Source organism: Mus pahari, chromosome 1 (assembly GCF_900095145.1).
Source record: "Mus pahari chromosome 1, PAHARI_EIJ_v1.1, whole genome shotgun sequence".
NCBI classification, from domain to species: domain Eukaryota; kingdom Metazoa; phylum Chordata; class Mammalia; order Rodentia; family Muridae; genus Mus; species Mus pahari.
The window spans coordinates 40,516,591-40,522,590 of NC_034590.1; the positions used below are offsets into that span (position 1 = coordinate 40,516,591).

At 41.0% G+C, this 6,000-nt stretch overlaps 1 long non-coding RNA gene across 1 annotated transcript in view; it reads left to right on the plus strand.

Moving 5' to 3' along the window:
* LOC115064065 overlaps window positions 1–4,104 on the plus strand; it is a 28,074-nt gene extending 23,970 nt beyond the window's left edge. The window contains exon 3 of the long non-coding RNA XR_003843933.1: window positions 4,000–4,104. This is a non-coding gene — a long non-coding RNA (uncharacterized LOC115064065). The remainder of the gene's footprint in view (window positions 1–3,999) is intronic.
* The last annotated feature ends 1,896 nt before the right edge of the window (window positions 4,105–6,000 follow it).

Here is a 6,000-nt window from a genome sequence, read left to right on the forward strand (position 1 = left end):
GCGCTGTGCACAGCACTGCAGAGCCTGGTCAGGGGAGGCTGTAAACAAATGTGCTCTTTCCTGGTTCCTCTACACCCTTTAGCAAGTCCCCTTCTTTGCTACTTTATCTTAAATTGCATTATAAAATTACCTGTGCAAAAATGGCTGTCTTGCTTGGCAAAGGCCAGAAGTCTATGCTTCTCATCTCCAGTGATAGAAGGTGAGAAAAGAGGGGAGGAAGACTGGGCAGTAACTGGCCCAATTCTCACAGAAGACAGAGAAGATGGACTGGCAGGAAGGTCTCCTCTGCTTCTTTATTGGGGACAAGTATCCAATGTCAAAATTCTTTACCCACACATCTGTGACATTCCGCCCATTTTCTCTTGAGGCTGGTTTTAGTTGCTTTGGCCCAGGTGCAGATTCTAGCCATGACACCAACCACCTGACCCAACGGAAGAAATCCAGACTGCTTGGCACCCCCCAGATGCTTTGCCCAGCTCAGTGGTGCAAGCCCCAGAGACAAATGCTTTCAGGAGGAAGCCTTCACTGTAGGAAGCCACAGCTGCCCGTGAAGTAACCATTGCTGTAGCAAATTGGAAAGCTAATCTGATTTCCAAAGTATGGCTCAATACCTGCTTCAACACTTCTCAAGCTTGTCAGGGTCCGGAATCTACAATTATTTCGGAGAAATAATAACTACTGACTCTCCACATGGGGCCACCTAAGTTGACTGGATGGCAGAATTGGTCTTCTTGCTTTAAGGGGAGATACAGGTAGGGGAGATACACTGAGAGAAGCTGAGGCGTGGAGGAAGAGATATAAAGTCAGCCTTGTTTGGGTAGACATGAAACCCTTTCAGCCCACTGCTGTCTGAACTCTCTCTTGGTTTCTGGAGCTAGACAAAAAGCTAGACAATGTCTTTAAATAGCTGCAGGAAGGAAGGTTAGAGCGGGCACTCTCCACTCTGATGATGGTACGTGGGAGTACATATCTGGGAGTAGAGTGTGGAAAAATAAATTCAGAATTAGGTTATCTGAAACATCAGTGCAAATTTGAGTGTCTCGGCTGGTGGGCTATGTAGGGCAGCTCAGACTCTCGGGCTTGGGGTACTGAAATTTTATGTTTATTAAAAGGGATGTGGGTTTAAGAAAGATTGTAGACACCTTAGGAGGATGAGAAAAAGGGAAGGTCATTATGTTGTAAGATGAGTTCCAAAGTCAGAAGTAAAAAGTGAGGGGGAAGAGAGGTACTTTTAGGACAGGGAGACAGTGGAACAAACATGGACCAGCTGAGAACAGAATCCTTGAAACTCAGAATAGAGGAGATCACTGCAAGCTACCTCACTCTTGAGGATGTAGAGTGAGAGGAGTTTTGTGCTTAGGGCTAGGGGAGATGGGGTGAGGAACCCATTTTATCCATAAATATTTCTCTTTTATTTTTTATTTTTTTATTTTTTTAATGATTCATTTTTAAATTTTTCTGTGCATTGGTGTTTTTGCCTGCCCGCATATCTGGTTAAGGGTGTCAAATCACTTGGATCTAGCTGGGAGCTGCCACGTGGCTGCTGGTCCTTAGGATGAACAGCCAGGGCTCTTAACCTCTGAGCCACCTCTCCAGGCCCACTTTTATAAATGTGTAATGTCATTCATTTAGTCCATAGGGAAGAATCTAATGATGCAGACATTGTACCTGGCCTGGGGACTCTGCTGATGAGTTTACTCATTGCCCTGTCAGCAGAAACACAGTGCTCTGGGGGAATCCTAAAGTAAGAGAAGATGGTGGGTACACCGAAGCTGGGAGAAGGTGTAAAGGAGCGAGGATTACAGGCAAAGCAAAGAGCTTGTGAGAGGTTCAGAAGAAGGAACTTGGGACACTGAGCGACCACAGTAAGTGTTCCTTTGGCTCAGACAACAAGGACAGTGGCAGGAGGTGGGCTGAGAGATAAGCAGAGCCTTCAAGGATATACTTAGCACACTAGGCTTGCTTTTAAAAATATTTTTATTAGATATTTTCTTCATTTACATTTCAAATGCTATCCCCAGAGCCCCCTACCCCGATCTCCAACCCACCCATACCTGCTTCCTGGCCCTGGCATTCCCCTGTACTGGGGCATATGATTGTCTCAAGACCAAGGGCCTCTCCTTCCATTGATGGCCAATTAGGCCATCCTCTGCTACATACGCAACTGGAGACACAGCTCTGGGGGTACCACTGCATATGCCAGAAAGATTTTGCTGACAGAACCCTGATATAGCTCTCTCTTGTGAGGCCATGCCAGTGCCTGACAAATACAGAAGTGGATGCTCACAGTCATCTATTGGATGGAACACAGGGCCCCTAATGAAGGAGTTAGAGAAAATACCCAAGGAGCTGAAGGGGTTGCAACCGTATAGGAGGAACAACAATATGAACTAACCAGTACCCCTAGGCTTGCTTTTTAAGACAGTTTGAGCCCACAAGGTAGAGAAGGGATTGTTAACAGTAGCTAACATCTGTGGCATGCTTGTTACCTGCCAAGTTCTTTGTATTGAGCGTCTAGTATTATTATCTGACCTGCCCTGAAAGCTACCCAGTTGGAACAGTAATCCTCGTTTAGAATATAGAGGATTCATTTTCTTGTTTGTAACAGTGATTATTTATGCTTTACAAACAGTAAAACCGAACTGAAAGATGCCATGTGAGCCAGTCAACGTGGTGCAGACACAGAAACCTCCCCTACGAACGCTAGCTCTTACAGCATTGGAAGGTGTTAATGCATGTTGCCAAGGGAGAATCAACAGTCTTAACCAGCCTTGAAGCCTATGAACCTCAATGATGACCAACCCAACTGATATCCCCAGGGATGTGATAGTGGTTATTGTGGTGATAGCTAACAGCTGTCTAATTGGACTTAAGGCCTACTCAGTAGGAGGGAACATTCCTGGTCCAGTAGACCAAGCCAAGTACCTGTGACTAGAAAGGACATACATCCTAGGAGAGTATCAATTACAACCATTTTGCTAAATCATGTAGCTCCCAACTGCTTTCTAGATTCTTATCCTTACACCCATAGGTAAGTATAGCTCTCACCATTCATCAAAGATCTCTCTCTCTCTCTCTCTCTCTCTCTCTCTCTCTCTCTCTCTCTCTCTCTCTCTCTCTCTTTTCAGAAGATGGAGACTATCACAGAGATCCGCAACTAGTCAAAATGTAGAGAATAACTTACCATAGGGTTCCCAGCACCAAGAAGGACATCTATAAGGCACCCCCTTCACCCAAAGCTCAGGAAATACCATGAAAGAAGAGGTAGACAGACTATAAGAGCCAGAAGATTGGGAGAACTGTTGCAAGACAGTGTCTTCTAGACCTTCTGCTCTGGACAGCTCAGCAGTATGGTTGCCTGCATTAACACCTGTTTGAGACCACACTAGTCACTATGGTAACAGATAGGGGAAAAGTCGACAAGGCCCTATCCCTAGATGAAGAGCAACAGGCAACCAATGGTTGTCCTGGGAGAATAAGTTTTCTTCATGGATGAGTCTCATGAAAGGCTGCTCTGAGCACTAAACACATGTTCATAAGGGCAACACTAATTGCACTCAGTAGGTTTACATGCATGCATACATGCATACATATACACACATACATATGTGCATAATAGTGTCTATCTCTTGAAAAGAAAGAGCTTCTTTGATGAAGGATGAAAGCTATGCTTAATCTGTGGTATAAGGATAAGTATTTAGAATACACTTAGAAATTGTATTAGCTTAGGAGAATGACAGTAGTGGGTTCTCCTCTAGGGTCTATGACCTTAACAGGCATGCATAGTTAGTTAGGTTTGCAGTACCTGGCATGTCTCCACTACTACTGAACAGGCTTTCTAAGTTCAATTAGATTATTGTTAGTTCAATTAGATGGTTGCCCCTAGGACAAACATGCCACAATTGCATTGAGGATATCTTGCTCAACTAGTCCTTGTTGTGTCTCATAGGCTTAATGGCTATGTAGAATTATAGATTGATTGCTCCTCTCTCTTGGCAGCTTTCACAACAACTTCTGAGACCATGGGAGCCAGTTCTCAGGATGGAGGCATCCAGGTCACTTCCAGCTTGATTCCTTGACGTCTTGTGTCCACTTAAGGTTGTACATCGCAATTCTGGTCTCTTAAAGCAATTTCTACTTTGAGCAATAGTGTTTTCATTAATGTGTTCTTCGCAATAGTTATTTGAAATCACCATCATCCTAGGTTGATTTCATGTTCTTTCTTTCTGGCTGGTCTTCCCAAAGCTATGAGTACACAGTGGATTCCCAGTGAGCAAGGCTGTTCTTGCAGGAAGAAGGAAATGATGCTCTTGCCCCCAGCTCATGAATAGAGCACAACCCATCTAAGGTTGAATTAACCTTCAAGTTCTGCACCCAGATTCTTAAACTGAATCACAGCCCCGCATTCAGTCCTACAACTGAATATGGTGTTGATAAAAGTTATGTGGTCAGTATCAGATTTTTGAGCCCACAATGACCCCAAAAATGGATTCAGACCCAACACATAACTTATCTAAGGTGAATCCATCATCCTTGCTTGTGTTGTACTTGCACTGTCACTGTGGCCTGGGTTCTGAAACACAACACATGCACTTTGCACTGTGAACCCCTTCGTGCCATGCAACAGCAACAAACCCACCTGAAACCCTTTAGCGTAGACTCAAGACTATTGTATGTTATGAATTACAGTGCTTTTATTGTATGTACAAAGTTTGTTCTTTTCTTATAGAAACCTGGTGGTTTAGTTATGGAAAACAAAGATTTTTTTTTTAATGTTGCCCTGTCACTCCTCATCATGTATCAAATTAGTTCATCTTCTAATTGTGTTTTGTTGGACAGGCACGTATAGTCATCTCATTTCTGGGTAAATTTCCTTTACTTTTCCATAAATGTTAAATGCATGTGCATAACAAATAGTCTTAAAAATTCTTTATAATTTATTATCAGCAAATACTTATTTTGTATATCTATTTTATATATCTCTATATTTAATGTTATGTAAAAACATCAGACCAAAATGGGTTATGAGTGGGAAAAGTTTAAGAAAGGCTTTTTACGAGCTCTGTGATTTCTAGTTGTCTCATTTTTTTTCTGTGGTATGCACAGCTACTGATATGTGTGGTCTGAGTTTATTACCTATGAGAGGACTACAAAATAATGATGTGCTAAGTTTGTAATTTCTTTAATGGCTTTTAATTGGACTTCTTCAACTGGCCACTTGGTTGTTAGTTAAGAAAAGGCAGCATGAATACCTAAATGTTTTTCTATCACTTTTAAGATCATGAACTGATTCCTGCCAATCCCTGATGATAATTTATTTCCCTTAAAATCATTGTAAACTCATGGATGTTATTCATATATATGTGTATATATATATATATATATATATATATATATATATATATACACTTATAACTGTTATATATATGTACATATGTATATATATGTTATTGTATATACAAATAATATATATTGGTCATATATATATATATATATATATATATATATCTTTGTCTCTTTCTATCTGTCTGTCTCTCTTTTTCTCTGTGTATATGTATGTATATATGTATGTATGTATGTATGTATGTAAATATGTATGTATGTATGTATGACTGTTTATGCTCATGTGGAGGCCAGAAGACACCTTTGGGTGTTTTCTTTCTTCCAGCACTTGGTAATCACAGTCTTCCATTTTAATTACCTGTGATGTGACTATTAAGTTATTATACTTTTAATTGTAGTTCCTTAATTTTTCATGAGGTTTAGTACACTTTGTTTGTTTGTTTATAGTCTAGTTGGGGGTGCCTGTTGTTATATTGTTTAATCTACTTATTATTTACCTATTGACTTGACCATCTTTCTCTAGTTAGATTGGCTCATTCCTACACTGGGGACTCAGGCTCTTCTTTCCTTGCTTTCCATCTTTACTGTGTAGTATTGTCTTTTGTTGAATAGAAGTTCTTGAGTTTTATGCAGGTGAATAATAATCTTATCCTTAAT